Source organism: Protopterus annectens, chromosome 5.part0 (genome assembly GCF_019279795.1).
Source record: "Protopterus annectens isolate FY-2018-M chromosome 5.part0, PAN1.0, whole genome shotgun sequence".
Lineage (NCBI taxonomy): Eukaryota > Metazoa > Chordata > Ceratodontiformes > Protopteridae > Protopterus > Protopterus annectens.
Genome location: NC_056735.1, coordinates 715,718,937 through 715,744,582, shown reverse-complemented (window position 1 = coordinate 715,744,582; position 25,646 = coordinate 715,718,937). Strand labels below are relative to the sequence as shown.

Sequence of the window (25,646 nt, the reverse complement as noted above, 5' to 3'; positions counted from 1 at the left end):
ACAACTTGCACGAACCAATGAGGTGCTTACTCCAAGCCGTAGTCCAGGCAACCTCAGTCAGCCAATGACCACAAACAATTCACTCTCACTGAAATGCTATACTGGCTTTGGCTAAGCTATGATGGCCTGAAACGTGCTCAGACACACAGCCTCTACTAACAACTAGGCCCCAAATACAAGCCTGAATATGGACAATGCTACACTACCAACACTACTTAGGTAGAAAAACACTGCAGAAATGTTTAAACGGATAAAGGATCAAGGCGACTCTAGAGAATACTATTAACTGCAAACAAGTTATATGATACACACCTTAGCAGGAAAGCAGAACAAACAAACCCAACCAGATGCTTAACAATTGTAGAAAATTTCTAGTTAATACCTCACACACAGTGAAACTAGCTAGCAAAGTATATGCAGACAATAAAGGTGCTATAAATAACTCAGAAATAAGCAAAAAACAGGATACTTAATGTTATATACCACAGATTAGTTGGCTCAGAGCCCTTCCTCTGACTTCCTCCGATTAGCTCAATGTGAAATGGCTGGAGCAGAAGGACCCAATGGTGTGACAACAGATTGCTGGATGTAGTGGTCAAGAGGCAATCATCGAGGCACAGGAAAACATGGATCCCTGGCAGACGAAGACGTGCTGCCATCATCTTGGTGAACACCCTGGGGGCTGTGGTGAGACCAAATGGCAGGGCTCTAAATTGATAATGACAATGATCATACTTAGCTGGAAATAAAGAAATCTTCCCAAATGCTTCTCTATCTTCACATGGTATTAAGCTTCCTTAAGATCTACAGAGCACATTCAATTGTCTTTTCTCAGCAGAGGCAAAATGAACTGAAGTGTGATCATTTGGAATTTTGTCTGTTTGACATACTCATTTAAATAGCTCTGATCCAGAATGGATCTGATGTCTCCTGTTTTCTTGAGTACTAAAAAGAAAGTACAGTTGTGTACACTTACCATAAATGTAGATGTTCGAGTGTATTTACTGTTGCAGTCATTACATTTGGGTAATTTGCTGGCAGGTTGCAATCAGTCGGCCTGATTAACAAAGTCTTGGGTCCTGCATCGGTTGCTGCCCCTTCTTCCATGACGTCAGGTCGTCAGGGGTATAAAACACGCAACCTACGCCATTTCCATCAGTTTTTCTTGCCCCAGATGTCAGGTGCCCCACAAATGGGGAGCCAAAAGAGAAAAAAAAAAATATATATATATATATAAAATTTAGAACACAAACAATATAACTCCAATCAAAAGCAAATACACCAAAAAGGCTTTTAAGCATATTAAAAGAAAGAAGAGGTATAGTAAGAGAAAAAACAGGGGGCTGGAGGGTGGGTAACCAGGACTGCAACAGTGAATACACTCGAACATCTACATTTATGGTAAGTGTACACAACTGTACTATGTTCTTCATGTTTCACTGTTGCAGTCATTACATTTGGGTAGATTCCAAAAGCTATGGTTGGGGGGATGGATTTATACAGAATTAGGAGCAGCTATAAGGCCCTGAAGGACAGCAGTGGCAAAGCCAGCTGTGGATTTAGAGAACAGAGGCAAATGGTAATGTTTGGTGAATGTATGAACTGAGCTCCAGGTAGCAGCTTCTAGAATGTCTCTGGTAGAAACCCCTCTGAGAAAGGCTGCAGCCCTGGTGGAATGAAATCTGATCCCCTTGGGGATAGGTTTACCATGGTGCACATAGCAGAAACAAATACAATGGCTTATCCATTTAGAAATAGTCTGCTTTGAAACAGGTTTTCCCTCTGCCCCTGTAGCAAAAGCTACCAATAGTTGCTCAGATTTTCTTAGAGGTTTTGTCCTGTTTAAGTAGAATCAAAGTTGTCTGTGCACATCCAATGAATGCAGAATCCGCTCACCCTTGTTCTGTGGATTGGGAAAGAAAGTTGCCAAATGAATGGTCTGATTAAGAGCCACGCTGGATACGACCTTAGGCATGAAAGATGGATTGGTCCTGAGAGCCACCCTGTCCGGATGAAAAATAATGAAAGGCTCCACTGCCATAAGAGCCTGTAATTCTGAAATCCATCTAGCTGAAGTAACTGCTAAAAGAAAAGCTGTTTTCCAGGAGAGAAATTTTAAATCTGCAGTAGCAGCTGGCTCAAAAGGAGGTAGAGTGAGTTTTTCCAAAACAAAACTGAGGTCCCATGCAGGAGTTGGTGCTCTCCCGGGAGGTCTTAAATTTTTGGCCTCCTCTGAGGTACTGTTTTAGCAGAGGATCAGAAAAGAGGGGAGGCTCTGTGTTGTAATGAGCTGAAATGGCAGAGGCATGGATTTTTACAGAAGAAAAAGATAGGCCCTTGTGAAGCATCTCAGTTAAATATTGCAGAATCTGAGGAATATTGGGCATTGCTGTGCTTACTCCTTGTGCTTGGTTCCAAGGCTCAGAATCTTTTCCATTTGTCCGCATAAGATTTTCTAGTACTAGGCCTTCTAGCCTCCAAAATGACATCCATCACAGGTTTGCTGAGAGATGTAACTGGTGAAATTCATTGATTAGCCATGCTGCAAGATTCAGAGTTTGGAGATGAGTGTGCAGAATTTAATAGTTCTGCTGAGACAGAAGGTAAGGTGTCAGAGGCAGGTACCAAGGAGGAAGGTGTGACATATTGCGTGGGAGCGGGTACCAGTGTTGCCGAGGCCAGTTTGGAGCAATCAGTATCATTTTTAGTTTTTCCTGTCTGACTTTTAGTAAGACCTTGGACGGCAGAGGCAGAGGAGGAAAGCCATAGACTGATAGGTTTGTCCAGCTGATGGACAGAGCATCCACTTTCCAAGCTTTTTTGTGATTAATTCTTGTGCAGAAATTGTCCAACTGATAATTCTGGGATGAGGCAAAAAGATCTATGTCTGGGCTCCACCATTTGTGTGTCAACATGCTGAAGACTTGTGGATCCAGTTTCCATTCGTGTGGGTCCATACGATTTCTGCTTAGTGCGTCTGCCAGAGTATTTTGCTATCCTGACAGGAATTGTTCTTGTAGATGTATCTGGTAAGTCAAGGCCGTGTTCCACAATGACATGGCTAGTCTGCAAAGGGGGTAGGAGTGGGTACCCCCATGCTTGTTTATGTACCACATGACTGCAGTGTTGTCTGTCTTTGTCAGTAGTTGTCCTGGATGAAGGTAGTCCTTGAAGGCTGTCAGAGCATTCTGTACAGCTAGCATTTATTTCTGATTGACATGTAGGTGCATTTGATTTGGGCTCCAATGGCCCTGAATGCATCTCCCTGCCAGATGAGCCCCCCCAAGCATAATCTGATGTGTCTGTAGTCAGGGTTTGGGCGGCAAGGGGTGGAGTGAATGACAGTCCCTTGTTTTGGTGGCATGCCTTTACCCACCATAGGAACTCTAGCTGCAGGCAAGGAATGATAGGAATCATTGTTTCCAGGCTGTGACAATGTTGACTCCATAAGCTTTTTAGGTACCACTGAAGTTTCCTCATATGCAGCCTTGCATATGTAATTATCAGGATGCAGGAGGCCATGAAACCCAAGGCCTGCAGAATTTGTCTTGCAAATAGCTGGGTTTTTGTGGCCACCTGTTTGAAGTAAGTCATCAATTGAATTTGTTTTTCTGGTGTAAGGTAGGTCATCTGGGCAGCTGTATTCAAGCTTGCACCTAGGAATGTAATTATTTGAGAGGGTACCAGTTGTGATTTCTTTTCGTTTATGGTGTACCCTAGACAAGTTAGAAGTCTTTTTACAAACATCAGATGTTTTAGAAGAGTGCCCTTGTTTTCTGCCTGAATTAGACAATCGTCCAGGTAAGGATAAATTTGAATGTTTCTTTGTCTGCAAAATTAAATTACTGGTGTCAGGCACTTTGTGAAGACCCTGGGCGCAGTAGATAAGCCAAAGGCAGTGCAGAGAACTGGTAATGCAAATAGCCTGCTTTGAAGTGGAGGTATCTTCTGCAAGATTCCCTGATTGGGATATGCAGTCAAGCCTCTTTTAAGTCTAGAGTTACCAACCAGGCATCCTTGCCTAGCATAGGCAGTAACTGTTGTAAAGTCAGCATCTTGAATTTTTGAATCTCCAGAAATGTATTTAGAATAGATAAGTCCAGAATTGGACGCCATGAATTGTCTTTTCTAGGTACCAGGAAAAGTCTTAAATAAAAACCTTGTTCCTTTTCCTTTTCTGGTACTGGTTGAATAGCCCCCATATTCATGAGGGACATAACTTGTTTCTGGGCCTCTGACCACTGATTTGGAGGCAGATCTGGCCATCCATTTGGGATTGGCAACGTGTGGAAATGAAATCTGTATCCCTGGGATACTATATTTAAAACCCACTTGTCCTGGGTAATTAGTTGTCAGTTTTGTGCGTGAAGTGCCAGTTTTCCCCCCAAAGGGGCGGCCAAAAGATAAGTGCTTGGTGATTGCAGTAGAAAATCACTGAGACTTTTTACTGTAGGAAGATGCCTTGTTACCACCAGATTTGGAGGTGGAGGCACCCCATTGTTTTGTTCTATAAGGCTCTGGTGGGTACTGGAAAGAACCAGTTCTTAGTAGGTCAGTGCCTACTGAACCTGGGTGGCTGCACTTGTAAGAAATCTTTTACAGTTTGCACAGATTTAGCTTTATCTTCCATCTTTTTCAAAACTTCTTCTGCCTTATTACCAAATAGACTGTCCTGTTGTAAAGGAGCATCCAACAATTTTGCTTTAAAATGATCAGGCAGATTTTGCTCCTTGAGCCAAGCATGCCTTCTTATCACAGATCCAGTTACAGCGGCCCTGCAAGAGGCCTCCAAGGAATCAAAACCACATTGCAAAGTATGCTTTCCAACTTGTTCAGCTGAATGCAATAAATCCTAAAACTCTATTTTCCACACAGTCAGAAATCAACATCATTTTCTGTTTAAGTAAGCCCATGACATGCTGCTGATATTTAAGCATATGAAATTGACAGTTTAAAGCCCTGATTGCCAAGGTTGCAGACGTGTAAACCTTCTTACCCCATCTATCCAGCCCCCTGGAGTCTCTATCAGAAGGGGTAGGATTTTTAGCAGTAGAAGCCTTAACGCCCTTGGGACCCTGAGAAATGGTTTCAGGGTCAGCAGTAGGGTTTTTAAAGAGGAATTTGTGGGAGTCAGGAACCCTGTAATATCTGTCTGGCTTACTAGGAGCCGGAGGCAGGGAATCAGGAGCCATGCCGGATTGTGAGAAAACATCAACAATGTCTAAAACAAGAGGCATTGCCAAAGTCCTATTCTGTGGAAGAAGAAGGAAATCTCTAAGCCTCTTTTTAGATTCTGAGAAATCCTGACTCTCCCAGTGAAAGTGTTCCCTTAGGGTATGCAAAGTTTCTCCAAAAGAAAAATCCTGAGGAGGAGAAGCAGAAGGGATGGAATTTTCTGCATCAGAGTCCTCATAAGGTGGAATAGATAATTCCTGATCAGAAGAGGAATCGGAAGAAACAGAAACCTGATCTGATAATTCATAGTCAGTGCCTTGCCTAGGCCTCTTAGCAGGAGGGGGATCGGTACCCCTGATCAAGGTAATTAAATCCTCAGCAATTTTGATCATTCGTTTTTTAAGCATAGGGGCCTGTGCACGTGGACCAAGCGTCAGTGTTTTAGACATAGAAGTTGATTTTGGCCTTAGTTTTGAAGATGGCGTCAGTTTAATATACAAATCTTTAGGCCTGAATACACCCTCAGAAGCCGGTGCCTGCTCAGTGGCTCCAGACCCATCTAATGCAGAGACATCCGCGGGTTCAATATTTAAAGTGTCTCGTAGCATACCAGACTCCAAATGAGTCTCAGTAGATGCCTGCGAATCAAAAGTAGCGGGTATCAGGGGCTGCGAAAGCGCCTCAGAGTACCGGCGAACTGGCGACTGGCTTAGGAGAAGCTTCGTCATCAGTTCTGGACCTCGACGGTCTGTCTTTTTCTTTGCATTTTTTAGGTATTTCGGTAGTCGGATTGCTAACCGACGACATTTCTGGATAGTTAAATCTTGAGCAAAAATATTTTGATGCAAAAATATACCGATGCTGAATAGTGCGTTGATTAAATTTAGCACAAAACCGACAGCAAGGCACGTTGTGGTCAGGGTCTAGGCAAGGAATACAGTACAAATGAAAATCCTTATGAGGTATTTGCTTCCCACAAGTAATACAATTATTAACTTTTACTGACATCGGTAAGGAGCAAGAAAAAGTTTCCCCAATGGGGTACTTAGCTTTAGGTTGAAGACTTCGATTCTGAAACTCGAAAACGAAAATTTCAGGAGTCGACCGACTGGCACTTGCGAACTGCTTCTGCTTTAGGCACCGCATGGCAAGAAAGACTGATGAAAATGGTGTCAGCTGCATGTTTTATACCCCTGACGTCATGGAAGAAGGGACAGCAACCGACACAGGACCCAAGACTTTGTTAAACAGGCCGACTGAGGGCAACCTGCCAGCAGAGTTACCCAAATGTAATGACTGCAACAGTGAAACACAAAGAACATCCTTGAGTAGACTCCAGATTCCAACTGGTCTTCGGGGTACGGTTGGTTGGCTTGTTTTTCTAGCAACTTGGAAATTTATGCAGCTGTGAGTGACTGGCTAGGACATCAGAAACTTTCTTCTTCTTCTTAACAGAAGGAAAGGAACATGGTATGGAGAAGCTGCAGGAAATTATGTTTAGCACCCAAGAATCTGTGGTTATGTTTCGCCAAACTTGTGGGTATAGGGACAAGCAACCCCCCCCCCAACTGCTTCCGGACTGCAGGAGTAAAGCAAACCTTCGGAGGGCTGAAAGGGCTTTTTAGTAAAGAGGCTGCAAAAGCCCTGGTTATGCAGTCTGCCTCTGCATCTAGGGTGATGTCCATTATGGTTACCTCCTCCTCCTCTGCCAAGAGGAGGTCTATTACCAGGAGTGTCATGGTAAGAGCTATGTGATTTTCTGGACATCTCCTTTCCAGCTCAATGGTTCCTACAATAGGACCTCTGAGGAGTGGAGAAGTAGATTCCAATGGTAGAGAGAGTCTTGCCATCCTGTTGACTCCTAGTCGGTGTTTCTTTCACTTTAGGTCCAGATAAGGTGGACTCATCAAAGGGGGGCATTAATGAAAGGCATCTTAAAGCTTTCTACAAATCACATAGATGCATCCAAGAGTGCAGACAAATAATAATGCTGGTGCCTGCTGCTCTTACTGTGTCATCAGCCATATTAGAAAGTTGCATGACTATGTTGGAAGTAAACTGAAGCTGGCAATCCACTGTTTTCTGAACATCTGCAAGCAAGATACCACAGAGAGACTTGGAAATCTCCTTGATCAGGTCTCCCTGAAATCTGGTGACACATGGGCTAAATAATTCAGCACTCGGAAGGCAAATGTTTGCCAAATTGGTCCATAGCCCTACACTGTCTATTAGGGGGATGGACTAAGGAACGTCCTTCAGATAGATCTTTCTTGGTGGCTGTTGCTACTACCATCATGTCCACCGATGGACCTTTGCTCGAGTATTTGCAGTCTGCTGGTGCTGCTAGAATCCTGTCAGCCTTCTTAAAGATGGGTTTCACCACTTCAGGGATCTACCATGCCCATTCAGCCATCAAATCAATGAATGAGTCATCAGGTGGTACCACCTAGGATGAAGATGAGCCAGAACCAAAGGCTTCCAAGAAACATTAATTTGTCTGGAGAAGGGTGGTGTACTCCCCCCCTTTGCTTCGTCAATTCAGGGATATTGCCAAAGCTAATGTCTTCAGATATACAGGGGATAACAGGGGATCTAAGGGAGAATTCATTGACATCCAAGTCTTTGTCTTCTGTGACAGACTCTAGGGAAGAGTCTAAATGCTTCCACTTGCAAATCTGTTTCTTGTGAACTGGTTCCAGGGAAGGGTTGGAAGCTTCTGAATCAGACTGGGAGTTTATGTAACAGGAATCCTGTGGAAAAGACTGCCCCTGTCTAACAGAAGGATGGGAAGTAGAAGACGGTTCTAATTGGGGTTCAGCTGGAACCCAGATGGATGGAAGCGCCTTTCCCCTTGGCATTGAAAGGACCATTTCAAAAGCCTCAAAGTTCAATGACAATATCGGCTCCACAGGAGCCCTCCTGTCCACAGACAGAAAAGAAATCTCAAAAATACGAGTCCTCACTCTTGAGCTTTCAAAGGCCAAGGGACCAAAAGGGAGAGAGATGGGAACTTTGGATCTGAACACATTGGTATTAAAAGAGGAAGGGAACCTGTCACAGTCTAAGTCACTTGTACTGTTGGTTCAGGCAAAGGCTCTCCGAGACAAATTGGATTTGAGATAACTGGGTCCGAGGGGGAAGACTGGAACCAGATAAGACCGAGGAGGAGGAGAAGATGGCCCAGTACTCTGTCCATTCTCAGAAGACGGTATGAAACGAACCCCAAGCTGAATCTGCATTCTGAGGAATTTCTTCTTCTTCTTCGTGTCAACATCTTATTCGGTCAAGTATCTTGATGACTGTGACCATGACACCTTCAAAGGTGGTCTTGAGTACCTTCTTTCTTGAAGGATCTGTGAGTTTAGCCTGGGACTCACCAGATACAGGCAGAATTGGAACCAAAGAGGAGACAGACTGACATGAGGAACTGCTGGCACCAAATATCATGGTACCTTGGGATCTGAACCTAAAGAGAGTGGCAGAACAGGGTAGCACTTACAGGACTTCTCAGAGTTCGACTTCTCTCTTTCCTTTGTCTTTTCCTTCACTTTGTCCTTTTATCTTTCTCATACTCCTTTTATCTTTCTCATACTCCATCTCTTTTTTTCTTCTCTTTCTGTCTGTCCTTGGTCCTCTCATCTTTACTTGTGGGCAAGGAGGCAGCAGAGGAAGTGGAAGGCAAAGCAAACCTTGTTTGAAATGGAAGGAGTCCCTTCATGATTAACTTCTCCCTTCTAGTTTGCAGAGCCCAGGAGCTAAAGGAGGAGTAGGTTTGACACCGAGTGTCGAGATAGGCAGCCTCCAAACAATAAATACACAAGGAGTGTGGGTCTTGTGGTGGGAGCTTCTGCCCCCACTCTGTACATTTTTTTTAATCCTTGACTGCCATCCATTACTTGCAGAAGACAAACAAAAGCAGAGCAAAATATTACAAGTAAAACTATCCCCAAATCACCAGATATGACTAAACAGCTATCTAACTATGACTATATAACTATAACTATTCATCTAGGTAACCTCTAGCAATATAACAAGCAAAAACTAAATAAGAAATACAGCACACCCTATACATACCTAATCTACCTAAACATACTGAAACTCTAACAATATCTATTTTACTAGCTGGAAAGAAAGAATACCTCTCGGTAAGGAGAAGAGTAGAAAAAAGGCAAAATCTACCACAGAAACGCTACAAACGATATTAAATATGCAGAGCCTTCAATAACATGTCCCAATATTTCAGGTGGAAAATGAGATCTGAGGTAGACTGTAGTGAATTATGAGTACAGGAGGTGTCACAGCTCTGGAACTAAAGGGCTTCAGAATTGGTGCCAAAGTTGGATTCAGTCAGATCCAACAACCCATAGTTGAATCGGATGAAAATAGTCAACGTTGGATCCCTAATCCAGGTCCCAATAGAGTAACCAACCCAAACATAGATCAACTAAACCCTCTAACCACAAACAAACCTCATCTCTCCTCTTCCTAAACCTGAATGTAAGGAGTATATTAAATAAAGTACATTACTTTTATGCCCTACTACCCCTTTACAAACCAGAGATCATTTTGCTAACTGAAACATGGCTTAAACCAGAACACCACAATAATGAGATAACAGCTCCTGGCTACAGTATTATACATAAAGATAGATTAGGGAAAAAGGAGGGGGAATTGCAATATTGTTCCAAAACCATCTCAACATTGAACAATTTGATAATTATCACCCTGAAGTCAATAATGTAGAACTAATCCTTGCTAAATGAAAACTAAACCCCAACAAACATATAAATATTGTAGGCGGCTACATTCCACCAGGTAATAACACTACGATAATGGAGAAGTCAATAATGTAGAACTAATCCTTGCTAAATTAAAACTAAACCCCAACAAACATATAAATATTGTAGGCGGCAACATTTCACCAGGTAATAACACTATGATAATAGAGAACCTACTATACTGGATCTCAAACTCCCTTCCACAAGAAACTATACTATTAGGTGACTTTAATACTGACCGGCTTAACTGCTCCAGTAAAAATCCCTCCACCTACATTAACCTCCATGATTTTAACCAATTAATCTCATCCCGCACTAGAATAGACAAAACATCAAACCGCAAGTCCATTCTTGACTGGATTCCTATATCCAACCACTCCCTTGCATATCAATCAGGTTGTCTACCTGATAGTCTAAGCGACCACCATCCAACTTATCTAATTAGGAACAAATCCCAACACATCAGCCAGACTATCCTCAGAACTGTAAGAAATAAAAAGACCTTTATACCTGATAAATTCATCACTGCACTAAAATTTTGTAATTGGACTCCCCTGAAGCAACTGTCTCTTGATGAAGCTGTGCAGTAATTTAACTCAACTTTCTTACAAATCCTGAGCTATCACACACCCTCCAGAACCATTAGAATAAAAGCAAATTATGCCCCATGGCGAACTAAAGAAACTAAATCTACATTGAACAAGGCTTGGATACAATTCCACAAAAACAAAACCATTACTTTGAGACAAAACTACCTAGAACTCTGCAACAAAGCCAAAAAACAAATTAAACTTGACAAAAATTACAGTTGTGCAACATAAATGTAGATGTTCGAGTGTATTCACTGTTGCATTCATCACACTTGGGTTATCTGTCTGCAGGTAGCCCTTAGTCGGCCCGAATACCAGAGACTTAGTATGTCTAAGTTAGATGCTGTCACTCCAGTACTGACGTCAGGTCACCAGGGGTATAAAAACAGGCAGCCGACGCCATTACATCAGTTTTTCTTGCTGCAAATGTCAGGAGCCCCCCAAATAGGGAGCTAGGTTATGGTGGGGAACACACTACCAGTAAAAAGTAAATACCAATACCCAAGAAGGGGTTAGTAACAGCAATAGAAAGGAGACAGAGAGAGAGAAAACCAGGGGGCTGGAGGGAGGGAAACCAGGACTGTAACAGTGAATACACTCGAACATCTACATTTACGGTAAGTGTACATAACTGTACTAAGTTCTTCGTGTTTCACTGTTGCAGTCATCACACTTGGGTGGATTCCCAAAGATGAAGAAGGGTGGAGGCAGTCAAGAAGAGTTGGGGCTGGCTAGTATGCCTTGCAGGACTGCTGTAGCAAATCCTGCCCTGGATTTGGAAAAGATAGACAGGTGGTAATGCTTGGTGACGGCATGTACAGAACTCCAGGAAGCAGCTGCCAGGAGATCCCTGGTTGGGACTCCCCTGAGAAATGCTGTAGAGGTAGATGTTGTCCTAGTGGAATGTGTTCTGACCCACTGAGGGGCTGGTTTCCCATGGTGCTTGTAGCAGAAATGGATGCAGTGTGCTATCCATTTGGATATGGTTTGTTTTGAAATGGCCTTGCCCTCTGCCCCTGTTGCAAAGCTGCCTAGTAACTGGTCAGATTTTCTGAAGGGCTTAGTCCTACCAAGGTAGAACCTGAGCTATCTGTGCACGTCCAAGGAGTGCAAGATCCTTTCCCCTTTATTTTGAGGATTAGGGAAGAAAGTTGACAAATGGATGGCTTGATTGAGAGCCACACTGGACACCACTTTGGGCATAAAGGAAGGGGTTAGTCATGAGGGAAACCCTGTCAGCTAGGAAAATAATGAAGGGTTCCACAGCCATGAGTGTTTGTAGCTCAGACACTCTTCTACCTGAAGTGATGGCTAGAAGCAAGGCTGTTTTCCAAGAGAGGAATTTTAACTCTGCTAATGCAGCAGGTTCAAAGGGGGGAAGCGTGAGCTTTTCCAATACAAAGTAAAGGTCCCAAGCAGGGGTGGGTGCTCTCCTTGGTGGCCTTAAGTTGTTTGCCCTCTCAGGAACTGTTTGATAAGACGGTGCGAGAAGAGAGGTGGCTCAGTGTTGCAATGAGCAGAAATGGCTGAGGCATGTATCTTAATGGAGGAGAAGGACAGGCCTTTGTGAAGTAGATCTGCTAAGTAATCCAGAATAAGAGGCAGAGAGGACAGAGTTGTGTCCTCTCCTTTAGACTGAATCCATGAACAGAACCTTTTCCACTTATCAGCATAGGACTTTCTTGTGCTGGGTCTTCTGGCTTCGAAAAGATGTCCAGCACCTGTTTGCTTAAGGTTGCTGGGAGAGAATTCAAAGAATAAGTCAGGCTGCAAGATTTAGGGTTTGCAGTTGTGGATGCAGAATCTGTCCCTCCTGCTGAGAGAGGAGGGTTGGATTCTGGTGTGGGTACCAGTGCTGGTGTGGCGAGTCCGGGGCAATCAGAATTGTCCTTGGTCTGTCCTGTCTTATCTTGAGTAATACTCTTGAAAGGAGGGACAGAGGGGGGGGGGGACATAGATTGAGAGATTTACTCACTGAAAAGATAGGGCATCCACTTTCCAGGCCCTGCTGTGAGGATTCCTGGTGCAGAATTTGCTGAGCTGGTGGTTGTAGGGGGAGGCAAAGAGATCCACCTCTGGGGTCCCCCATTTCTGAGTCAGAAGGTTGGAGGTGCTGTGCTCCAATTGCCACTTGTGTGGGACTAGGAGATTTCTGCTTATGTTGTCTGCCAGTAAGTTTTGTTTGCCTGGCAGGAACTGAGCATATAGATGGACTTGAATGTCCAAGGCTGTGTTCTACAGGGCCATGGCTAGCCTGCAGAGTGGGTAGGAATGGGTTCCCCCCTGCTTGTTGATGTACCACATAACTGTGGTGTTGTCTGTTTTTATTAGCAGTTGTCCTGGAAAGATTACGGATCTGAAAGCTGTCAGGGCATTCTGTACAGCTAGCATCTCTTTTTGCTTGATGTGCAGATGAATCTGACTTGGGTTCCAGTGGCCCTGAATTTATTTTCTGTCCATGTGTGGCCCACAGGCATAATCTAATGCATCTGTGGTTAGGGTGTGGGCTGCTTGGGGTTGAGTAAATAGCAGTCCTTTGTTGTGGTTGCATGCTTCTGCCCACCAGAGGAACTCTGTCCTTAGACAGGGTATGATAGGAATGACTGTTTCTAGGTCCTGAGAATGTTGGCACCAAAGACTTTTTAAGTACTATTGGAGTTTCCTCATATGCAGTCTTGCATATGGAATCAGCAGTATACATAAAGCCATGAACCCTAGGGCTTGCAGTATTTTTCTTTCAGATAGCTGGGTTCTGGTGGCCATTTGTTTGAAGTAGTCTGTCAGATAGACTTGTTTTTCTGAGGTGAGGAATGCCATCTGGGAAGTTGTGTCCAAGCTTGCTCCCAGGAATACAATCTTTTAACTGGGTACCAGTTTTGATTTCTTTTCGTTGATGGTGTACCCCAAGGAAGTGAGAAGGTTTTTCACAAATGTCAGGTGCTGCAGCAGCAAGTCCTGACTGTCCGCCTGAATCAGGCAATCATCCAAGTATGGGTAAATTTGGATATTTTTCTGCCTGCAGCATGCAATGGCTGGAGCCAGGCATTTTGTGAATACTCTGGACGCATTAGATAAGCCAAAGGGAAGTGCAGAGAACTGATAATGCATAGACCCTGCCCTGAAAAGTAGATACTTCCTGCATGATTCCCTTATGGGGATATGCAGATAGGCTTCTTTTAAGTCTAGGGTGACTAACCAGGCATCCTTGGCTAGCATAGGAAGAAGCTGTTGCAGGGTAAGCATTTTGAATTTTGGTACCACCAGGAAGGTGTTGAGAATGGAAAGATCCAGGATTGGGCACCATAAGCCCTCTTTCCTGGGTACCAGGAAGAGTCTGGAGTAGAATCCTTGACCCCTCTGTTCTACTGGAACCGTCTGGATAGCGCTGATACTGAGTAGGGAAAGTACTTGGTTTTGAGCCTCTGCCCACTGGTTTGGAGGAAGGTCTGGAAACCAGCTTGGGGTTGGCAGTGAATGGAAATAAAATTTGTACCCCTGGGATACAATTTTGAGGGCCCACCAGTCCTGTGTAATGGATATCTGTTTTTTTGTATGAAGGGCAAGTTTTTCTCCTAGGGGCACAAGCAATTGGGCAGGGCTGGGGAGTGGAGTAAAGAAGTAATTGTGAGCTTTTTTCGTAAGGAGGTGGCTTACCACTCCCTGCTTTAAGGGTGGGGGCACTCCATTGCTTAGATCTCTGCATACCCTGAGACTATAGTCTGGGTGGTGTTTCCCCTGGGACTGGTTTGAGAAGGCCTGGAGGAGGCTGGAAAGGACCAGTGTTTGGAATGGCAATGCCTACTGAATCTAGGGGGTTGCACTTGTAAGAATTCTTTAACAGTCTGCATAGACGTGGCTTTTTTTTCCCATCTTTTTAAGAACTTCTTCTGCTTTGATGCCAAACAAACAGTCCTTATTCAAAGGAGCATCTAATAACTTTGATTTGACATGGTCTGGCAAGGTCTGCTCCTTCAGCCAAGCATGTCTTTTCAGTACAGAGCCAGTGACAGCTGCCCGGCAAGATGCTTCTAGGGCATCCAAGCCACACTGCAAAGTATGCTTGCTGACCTGGTTTGAAGAATGCATAAGCTCCTGCAATTCTTTACTTTCTGCACTGTCTGAAAATGTTGCCACTTTCTGTTTAATAAGTTCCATAATATGTTGCTGGTATTTCAGCATGTGAAACTGACAATTCAATGCCCTAGCAGCAAGAGTTGCAGAGGTATATACCTTCTAATCCGATCTGTCCAAAGCTTTGGAATCCCTGTCCGAAGGGGTGGGATTCTTGGCTGTAGTAGCCTTGATACAGTACATTTACCATAAATGTAGATGTTAGAGTGTATTGACTGTTGCAGTCATCACATTTGGGTTATCTGCCTGCAGGTAGCCCTCAGCCGACCTGAAAAAGTACAGTTTTGTACCTACCATAAATGTAGATGTTCGAAGATCCACATTGCTGCAGTCCTAACACTTGGGTAGTCCGCTGTCCCAGACGGCCCGAATACCAAAGTATAAGGCTGACGTCGGTCAAGGCGCATTAGTCTGACGTCAGGACGTCAGGGTACAAATGCGCATGACCGACGTCATTTCCTCAGTCTTTTCTTGCCCCAGATGTCAGAAGACCCTAAAAAGATAAGGCCAAAACCAAAAAACACCAAACACTCCTGTACCAAATATATGTACAATATATACAAATTTACAAAGTACAACCCCACCCACACAACCACCCCTAAACACAGAGGGAAGGAGGGAGGTAAATTGGACTGCAGCAATGTGGATCTTCGAACATCTACATTTATGGTAGGTACAAAACTGTACTATGCTCTTCATCTCACATTGCTGCAGTCCTAACACTTGGGTAGAATCCCAAAGCAGAGGTAAGGGAGGCTGGCAAATCACAAAGAAGCTGGAGCTGTCAACATGCCCTGCAAAATAGCCGTGGCAAAACCAGCCCTAGATTTAGAGTAGAGAGGAAGGTGGTAATGCTTAGAGAAAGTATGCACTGAACTCCAAGTAGCTGCCTCCAAAATATTCTTAGTTGCCACCCCCCTTAGAAATGCTGTTGAAGTGGCAGTAGCCCTAGTGGAATGAGGCCTAATCCCAGCTGGAATCTCCTTGCCATGATGGGAATAACAAAATGCAATGCAAAACCCAATCCACTTAGAAATAGTTTGTTTTGACACAGGCTTGCCCTGAGAACTCAAAGCAAAAGAAACAAACAACTGCTGAGACTGCCTAAAATCCTTAGTCCTGCTTAAATAATAACGCAACTGCCTGTGTACATCTAAAGTGTGCAAAATCTTTTCCCCCTTATTCTGGGGATCTGCATAAAAAGTAGGCAAATGAATAGTTTGGTTTAAAGCCACACTAGAGACCACCTTAGGCATAAAGGAAGGATTAGTACGTAATGATACCCTATCCTTATGGAAAATCAAAAAAGGCTCAACCGCCATAAGGGCCTGCAATTCAGAAACCCTTCTTGCAGAAGTAATGGCCAACAAAAAAGCAGTCTTCCATGACAAGTATTTCAATTCAGCAGTAGCCGCAGGCTCAAAAGGTTGTAGAGTAAGTTTCTCCAACACAAAATTGAGGTCCCAAGCAGGAATAGGAGCTCTACGTGGGGGTCTTATATTCTTTGCCCCTCTAAGAAATTGCTTGAACAAAGGATGAGAAAACAACGGTGGGTCACAATCATAGTGAGCTGAAATTGCTGCAGCATGAATCTTAATGGAAGAGAAAGACAAACCTTTGTCCAATAACTCAGTAAGATATTGAAGAGCCACACTCAAATTAGGCTCAGAAACCTCTAAATCCTTTGCTGCACTCCAAAATAAAAACCTCTTCCATTTTTCTGCGTACACTTTCCGTGTACTAGGTCTTCTGGCTTCCATAATCACATTCAAAACTTGTTGAGGAAGTTGAGACCTGCTGTGGTTCAAAACAGAATATGCCAGGCTGTTAGATGAAGAGAGTGAAGCTTGACATTGAGTAGATGACCGTCCCTCTGAGACAATAGGTGTGGAATCAAAGGTAAAGGCCATGGAGGCATCCTTACCAGACTCCTCAGCAATGGGTACCAGTGTTGCCGAGGCCAATCTGGAGCTATTAAAATCATCCTTGGCTTGTCTTGTCTGACCTTTAGGAGTACCTTTGGGAGGAGAGGCAGAGGTGGAAAGGCATACACATGAAGATTTTTCCAACTGAAAGAAAGAGCATCCACTTTCCAAGCTGTGTGATGAAACCTTTTTGTGCAAAACTTTGGCAGCTGGTGGTTTAGTGGAGAAGCGAACAGATCTATGTCTGGAGTTCCCCATGACACTGTCAATTTCCGAAATACATGAAGATCCAGTTTCCACTGTGGGGATCCATGATTTGCCTGCTTAACACATCTGCTAAGGAGTTCTGTGCTCCCGGCAGAAACCTTGCCTGAAGATTTAGTTGCAAGCTGAGCGCAGTCTCCCACAAAAGCATTGCTTGCCTGCATAGAGGATAAGAATGTGTTCCCCCTTGTTTGTTGATGTACCACATGACAGTTGTGTTGTCTGTTAGAATCAACACCTGCCCTGGAAGAAGTAACTCCTTGAAAGCCATTAATGCAAACTGGACTGCTAACATCTCCTTCATGTTGATATGTATATGCTGTAGTCTGGCAGGCCACTTGTCTTGTATCCACTTTCCATTCAGATGAGCTCCCCAAGCTATGTCTGAGGCATCTGTCGTTAGAATCTGACTCGCCTCTGGCCGGGCCACAGAGAGTCCCTTGTTTAGGTGACATTCCTGAGCCCACCACAAAAATTCCTTTTGAATGCAAGGTATTATTTGAATGACAGTGTCCAAATCCTGGCAGTGCTGTGTCCATACATTTTGAGATACCATTGCAGCTTCCTCATATGCAGTTTGGCATTGGGAAGCACCAGAATACAAGATGCCATGAACCCTAAGGCTTGAAGGACTGTCCTTGCAGTCAGCCCGGACTGAAGAGATAGTTGATGGAAGTAAAGGAAAAGATTCTTTTGTTTGTCCGGGGTTAAAAAGGCCATCTGGGTTGCTGTATTCAGTCTCACACCCAGAAAGCACATGTCTTGAGAGGGTACTAGACTGGACTTTATTTCGTTCACAGAATACCCCAGGCATCTTAGCACTGCTATCACATATTCCAAATGTTAAAAAGGTCTTCCTTTTCTTGAGCCAGAATCAGGCAGTCGTCCAAGTAAGGATAGATTTGTATTCCTTTTAGCCTGAAGTAAGCTATCACTGGAGCCAGAACTTTTGTGAATACTCTGGGCGCAGTAGATAAGCCAAAGGGCAATGCAGAGAACTGATAATGGGAATTCCCAGCTCGAAAATGCAGATACTTCCTGCAACTTAGTCTGATAGGCACATGAAGGTAAGCCTCCTTGAGATCTAAAGTTACCATCCAGTGATCTTTTCCCAGCAGAGGTAAAAGCTGTTGTAACGTCAACATTTTGAACTTGGGAATGTCCAGATAAGTGTTGAGGATAGATAAATCCAAAATTGGTCTCCACATGTTCCCCTTTTTTGGTACTAGGAACAGGCGAGAATAAAATCCTAGGCCCCTTTCTGGCACAGGAACCGACTGAATGGCCCCTATTTGGAGTAACAGAGAAATTTGCTTGTGAGCCTCTTTTCTTTGTAGAGGAGGAATGTCTGGCATGCCTTTGAAAGGAGGCAAGGTATGGAAATAAAACCTGTAACCGTGGTGAATGATATCCAATACCCATCTGTCTTGGGTAATTAAATTCCAATTTTCTTTGAAAAGTGCCAGCCTTCCTCCCAAAGGTGCTGCCAGACGAGAAGGCTCTGGCAGCTGAAAAGGCAGGTCATTGGGTCTGTTTACGAAAGGACTGACCCCTGCCCTCACCAGAAGACTGAGCAGGTGAACTCCCTGTTCTAGGCCTAAAAGAACCTTGAGCTCTGCCCCTACCACGTCTAGACCTACCCCTAGACTGGGAATCATAAGAAGGATATGTCCACCCCTTAGTAGGCCAATTTCTACTAAACTTTGGCGGCTGAACCTGCAAAAAATCTTTAACAGTCTGCATAGACTTAGCCTTGTCCTCCATTTTCTTTAAAACTGCTTCCACAGGCGAACCAAACAACACATCAGATTGTAACGGAGCATCTAAAATCCTTGTCTTAACATGATCAGCCAAATTCTGATCCCTCAACCAGGCGTGCCTGCGAAGAACAGAACCAGTGGCAGCCACCCACGAAGAGGCCTGTACAGCATCAAAACCACATTGCAAAGAATGCTTACCCACCTGTTCAGAAACATGAACTAAATCCTGCAACTCTTTACACTCAATACCTTCCGCCAGAGCATCCACCTTAGACTGCAATTGTGAAAGGAGATAATTTTGGTATTTTAACATGTGGAACTGGCAATTCAAAGCCCTCATGGCTAAAGTGGAAGAAGTATACACCTTCTTTCCCCATCTATCCAAAGCCCTTGCCTCTTTATCAGGAGGAACAGGATTTTTAACCACAGAAGCCTTAACACCTTTAGGCCCCTGAGAAACAGTTTCTGGGTCTGCCCTAGGACTCTTAAAAAGATACTTATGAGCTTCAGGCACCCTATAATACCTATCCGGTTTAACTGGGGCAGGAGGCAAAGAATCAGGGTTCAGGAAGCCTCTGCAAAACATCTTCCACCACATCCAGTACAGGAGGTATAGCCAAAGGCCTATGCTGGGGTAAAACTCCCTAAGCCTTTTCCTGGAATCAGAGAAATCTTGACCTTCCCATTTAAAATGCTCCCTCATGGAATGAAGAGTCTCTGAAAAAGAAAAATCCTCAGGAGGAGAAGCCGAAGGAGTAGAATCATCTACATCAGAATCCGAATAAGGAGGATACTCCTGTAAGTCTTCAGCTGAAGACTCAGAAGCCTCCGAACACTGCTCAAAACTCTCAAGCTCAGGTTCCACCCTAGGCCTCTTATCAGGAGGGGGCATAGAACCTCTAATCATAGTAATCAAATCTTCTGCCATTTTAAGCATATGTTTCTTAGGCAGAGACCCTGAAGAACTAGGAGAGACACCCACTGAAGTTAAACCTGGCTTGCCTCTCGAAGAAGCCTTGGAAACAGAAGGGGAGGGCCTAACCACCTTAGGAAGGGAGGGGAGAACAGCTACCTGAGAAGCCCCTCAGCCTGGCCTACCTCCTGAGAGGACACATCTTGTAACAGTAAAGTCTCTCCCTGAGACTCCAAGGAAACTTCTGGCAGAACCTCCGGCTCCACCGAGCCCTCTAAAGAACCGACGTCCGGGACAGACGGTTCTTCCAACCTAGGCTTTACTGCTTTGTCCTTGCGCTTTTAGATTTGCGAAGCCGGAGCATCCGGCGGCATTTTATAATTACAACGCTTCCCAAAACTAACCTGGCACAGTCTAATCTTCTCTATATAGTGCGTTTGTTAAATCTAGCACAAGAGCGACATCCAACAACGACGTGCTCAGGCCCTAAGCAAGGTATACACAAGGTATGGTAATCCCTATGAGGTATCTGTTTCCCACAAGAAATACAGTTATTCACTTTTTCTGACATCCGGTTAAATACTGAGGCAAGAAAAACCAAAATATTCCCAACGGGTACTTAGCCAACTTTGATTCGGTCTGAAACTCCGACTTCAGAAAATTTCAGAACGCCAACCTGCACTCGCAATACTGCTTCTGCATCGGACCATGCGGCAAAAAAGACTGAGGAAATGACGTCGGTCATGCGCATTTGTACCCTGACGTCCTGACGTCAGACTAATGCGCCTTGACCGACGTCAGCCTTATACTTTGGTATTCGGGCCGACTGGGACAGCGGACTACCCAAGTGTTAGGACTGCAGCAATGTGAGATGAAGAACATCCAGAGTCTTTGGATTTCTGCGTCGGATGCTGTCGCTTCTTCCATGATGTCAGGTCAGGGGTATAAAACATGCAGCCGATGCCATTACATCAGTTTTTCTTGCCCCAGATGTCAGGTGCCCCCACAATAAGAAGCAATTATATGGTATGTTACACCCCTATCAGAAAGCAAATACACATGAAAAAAAAAAATATATATATATATATATATATATATATATATATATATATATATATATATACCAAACAAGTTGGAGGGAGGGTAACCAGGACTGCAACAGTAAATACACTCGAACATCTACATTTATAATAAGTTTACAGAACTATACTATGTTCTTCATGTTTCACTGTTGCAGTCATCACATTTGGGTCGATTCCCAAAGCTAAGGAAGGGAGGAGGTAGTTAAAGAGCATTAGGGCCAGCTATTAAGCTCTGCAAGACTGCTGTGGCAAATCCATCTCTGGATTTAGAAAAGATAGGCAGGTGGTAATGCTTGGTGAAGGTATGTACAGAGCTCCAGGTAGCAGCTTCCAGGATGTCCCTGGTAGGGACTCCTCTGAGAAATGCCATAGAGGTAGATGCAGCCCTGGTGGAATGTGATCTTATCCCCTGTCGGGTAGGTTTTCCACGGTGCTTGTAGCAGAAATTAATGCAATGGGCTACCCATTTGGAAATTGGATGCTTTGAAATGGCCTTCCCCTCTGCCCCTGCAGCAAAGCCAACTACAGCTGCTCAGATTTTCTGAGTGGCTTAGTCCTGTCCAAATATAATCTAAATTGTCTGTGCACATCCAGAGAGTGCAGTATCCATTCCTTTTTGTTTTGTGGATTAGGGAAAAAGGTAGGCAAATTAATTAACTGGTTTAGGGCCACACTAGACACCACCTTGGGCATAAAAGAAGGATTAGTCCTGAGGGAAACCCTGTCCGTATGGAAGATAATGAAGGGTTCCCACTGCCATGAGGGCCTGTAATTCCGACACTCTTCTTGCTGAAGTGATGGCTAGAAGTAAGGCTGTTTTCCAGGAAGTGATGGCTAGAAGTAAGGCTGTTTTCCAGGAAGTGATGGCTAGAAGTAAGGCTGTTTTCCAGGAAAGGAATTTCAACTCTACTGTTGCAGCTGGCTCAAAGGGGGGGAAGAGTGAGCTTTTCCAATACAAAGTTAAGGTCCCAGGCTGGAGTGGGAGCTCTCCTGGGGAAGTCTTAAATTTCTGGTCCCTCTAAAGAATTGTTTTAACAAGGGGTGAGAGAAGAGGGGTGGTTCAGTATTATAATGTGCTGAAATGACAGAGGCATGAATCTTAATTGACAAGAAGGATAGGCCCTTGTGGAGCATTTCTGTTAAGTACTCTAGAATATGAGATAAGCTAGGCACTGTTGTGGCCATCCCATGAGCCTGATTCCAGAAGCAGTATCTTTTCCACTTTTCAGCATAGGATTTTCTGATACTAGGCCTCTTTGCCTCCAGAATGACATCCCGCCCCTGCTTACTGAGGGATGCTAGAGGAGAGCTCATGGAATTAGCCCAGCTGCAAGGTTCAGCATATGAAGCTGAGGGTGCAGAATCTGACCCGCCTGCTGGGACAGCAGGGAAGGGGTCTGAGGCAGGTGACATGGTTATAGCAGTGTCAGACTGTGCAAGAGGGGGTACACTAGTGCTGGCGTGGCCAGTCTGGTGCAATCAGTATTGTTCTTGGTTTGTCCTGTTTGACCTTTAGTAGAACCTTCGAGAAGAGAGGCACAGGGGGAAAGGCATAAACCGAGAGGCTTTCCCAGGTAAAGGACAGGGCATCCACTTTCCAAGATTGACTGTGGGGAGTTCTGGTGAAGAATTTGTTCAATTGGTAGCTCTGAGGGGAGGCAAACAGGTCTAACTCTGGGGTCCCCCATTTGTTCCTCAAGAGGTTGAATATTTTGGGTTCTAGTTTCCATACATGTGGGTCCATGAGATTTCTGCTTATGTCTGCCAGTGAATTTAGTTTGCATGGCAGGAATTGAGCTTGTAGGTGCACTTGGTAGCTCAAGGCTGTGCTCCACAGAGCCATGGCTAGTCTGCAGAGAGGGTAGGAGTGGGTTCCCCCCTGCTTGTTTATGTACCACATAACTGTGGTGTTGTCTGTCTTTATCAATAGTTTTCCTGGGAGAATAAGGTCTTTGAAGGCTGTCAGAGCATACTGTACAGTTAACATTTCTTTTTGGTTGATATGCAGGTGCATCTGTCTCAGGTTCCATTTGCCCTGAATGCACTGCCCTGCCATGTAAGCCCCCCATGCATAGTCTGATGCGTATGTTGTTAGGGTTTGCGCGGCAGGGAGTAGAGTGAAAGGGAGTCCCTTGTTGTGGTAGCAGGCATCTGCCCACTAAAGGAACTCTGTCCTTAGACAAGGAATGATAGGAATCACTGTTTCCAGGTCCTGAGAATGTTGACACCATAAACTTAACAACATAAACAATTGGAGTTTCCTCATATGCATTCTTGCATATGGAATTAGCAGAATGCAAGAGGCATGAACCCCAGGGCTTGCAGTATTTTCCTTGCAGACAGCCCGTTTTTTTGCGGCCAATAGTTTGAAGTAGGTTGTCAAATAAACTTGTTTCTCTGGAGTGAGGAATTACATCTGGGAAGTTGTGTTCAAGCTTGCTCCCAGGAGTACAATCTGTTGGCAGGGTACTAAATGAGATTTCTTTTCGTTGATGGTGTACCCCAGTGAGGATAGAAGTTTCTTTACAAATGCCAGGTGTTGTAATAGCAAGTCCTGTCTTTCGGCCTGAATCAGACAATCGTCCAGGTATGGGTAAATTTGAATATTTATTTGCCTGCAAAATGCAATGGCTGGAGCTAGACACTTTGTGAACATCCTGGGCGCAGTAGATAAGCCAAAGGGAAGAGCAGAGAACTGAAAGTGCATGGAGCCCGCTCTGAAACATAGGTATTGTCTGCAGGATTATTGGGATGTGCAGAAAGGCTTCCTTTAAGTCTAGGGTTGCCAGCCAGGCATCCTTGGCTAGCATAGGAAGAAGCTGTTGAAGAGTTAGCACTTTGAATTTTGGAACCACCAGTGGTGTGTTGAGAATAGAGTTGTCCAGGATAGGACGCCAGTAGTTTTCTTTTCTGGGTACCAGAAACAGTCTTGAATAAAATCCTTGTCCCCTTAGTTCGGCTGGGACAGGTTGAATAGCCCTGATACTGAGAAGGGAGAGAACCTGCTGTTGGACCTCTGCCCAGTGATTTGGAGGGAGGTCTGGCCAACCATTTGGGGTTGGTAGTGTGTGGAAGTGGAATCTGTATCCTTGGGAAACTATGTTCAAACCCCATTTGTCCTGGGTAATGAGCTCCCAGTTTTTTGCATGCAGGGCGAACTTTCCTCCTAAGGGAGCAAGTATCTGAACAGGGCTTGGAAGGGTTAAGGTTAAGTCACTGTGCCATTTTTCCATTGGGGGGGTGGCTTACTACTCCCTGCTTTGGAAGTGGGGGCCCCCCACTGCTTAGATCTGTGTGTAGCCTGAGACTGAAGTCTTGGAGGTCTGCTGCTCCTGGATTTGGACTGAGAAGGCCTGGAAGGGACTGGAAAGGACCAGTTCTTTGAAGGTCAATGCCTACTGAATCTGGGAGGCTGTACTTGTAGAAAATCTTTAACAGTTTGCATAGATTTAGCTTTTTCCTCCATCTTTTTGAGGACTTCCTCTGCTTTGTTGCCAAAAAGGTGGTCTTGGTTTAAGGGTGTATCCAGTAATTTAGCTTTAACATGATCTGGCAGGTTTTGTTCCTTAAGTCAAGCATGCCTTCTAAGTGCAGACCCAGTGACAGCAGCCCTGCAAGATGCTTCTAAAGCATCAAAACCACATTGCAAAGTATGTTTACCAACTTGTTCTGCAGACTGCATTAAATCATGCAAGTCTGTGTGTTCGGCACAGTCAGGAAACAACATTTTTTTCTGTTTAAGTAGTCCCATAATATGCTGCTGATACTTTAACATATGAAACTGGCAATTTAGAGCCCTAATGGCCAAAGTAGCAGAAGTGTAAACCTTCTTACCCCATCTGTCTAAGGCTCTAGAATCTCTATCAGAAGGGGTAGGGTTTTTGGCAGCAGTAGCCTTAATGCCTTTTGGCCCTTGGGAAATAGTCTCTGGAGCCGCAGTAGGATTCTTAAAGAGGAACTTGTGAGAGTCAGGTACTCTGTAGTACCTGTCAGGTTTTATGGGAGATGGAGGTAAAGTGTCTGGGGTAAGACTAGATTCCAAGAAAACATCATCTACAACAGCCAGAACAGGAGGGATAGCTAGAGGCCTGTGTTGAGGCAGGAGTAAGAACTCCGTAAGTCTCTTTTTGGACTCAGAATAGTCCTGGCTTTCCTATCGGAAATGCTCCCTAAGGGTATGCAAAGTTTCACCAAAAAAAAACTTCTGGAGGAGAAACAGAGGGAATGGAATCCTCTGCATCAGAATCCGCATAAGTAGATAAGGGAAAATCCTGGTAATCAGAAGGAGCAGAGATATCAGATTCCTGATCAGAAGAATCAGAGAGAATATCGGTTCTAGATCTCTTAGAGGGGGAAGGCTGGCTTCCCCTAATTAGGGTAATAAGGTCTTCAGCCATTCTAAGCATTTGTTTTTGAGGCATAAGAGCCTGAATTATCGGTTTGGTCATCGGTCTTCTAGGCGTAGTGTGAGTTTTAGGCCTGAGGAACTGGTCATCGTTCTTCTAGGAGTAGTGTGAGTTTTAGGCCTGAGGAACTCAGTACTTCTAGTTGGAAACGATGCTGTCGGTTTAATATGAAAGTCTGTAGACCTGAATACACCCTCAGAAGCCGGTGCCTGCACAGCGGCTCCAGACCCATCCAAGGTAGAGACATCCGCAGGTTCCATAGTTGAAGAAGCATCTCGTGGCATACTGGACTCTGAATGGGTCTCAGTAGAGGCTTGCGAATCTGTATTAGCGGGTATCAGGGGCTGCGAAAGTGCCTCACTGAGTACTGGCGGACTGGCGACTAGCTTAATGGAAGCATTGTCTGCAGTTTTGGACCTATGTGGTCTGTCTCTGTCTTTATCCTTACGTTTTTTCGGAAGATCGATAGCCAGATGGCTTAACAAAGCCATTTCGGGGTACGGAGATTCCCACACTATTCAATAAATACTTGATTTTCTGAGGTACTGAGAAACTTTAGTGATCTTAGTGTTCTCCCACTGAAACACTGTCACATTCTAGCAATAGAATCAGAGAAAGAGAA

At 44.4% G+C, this 25,646-nt stretch overlaps 1 protein-coding gene across 1 annotated transcript in view; it reads right to left on the bottom strand.

The window, feature by feature from the left end:
* Nucleotides 1–25,646, bottom strand: part of JADE3 (jade family PHD finger 3) — a 1,027,617-nt gene that overhangs the window by 983,378 nt on the left and 18,593 nt on the right. The gene's annotated exons all lie outside the window — the stretch shown is intronic.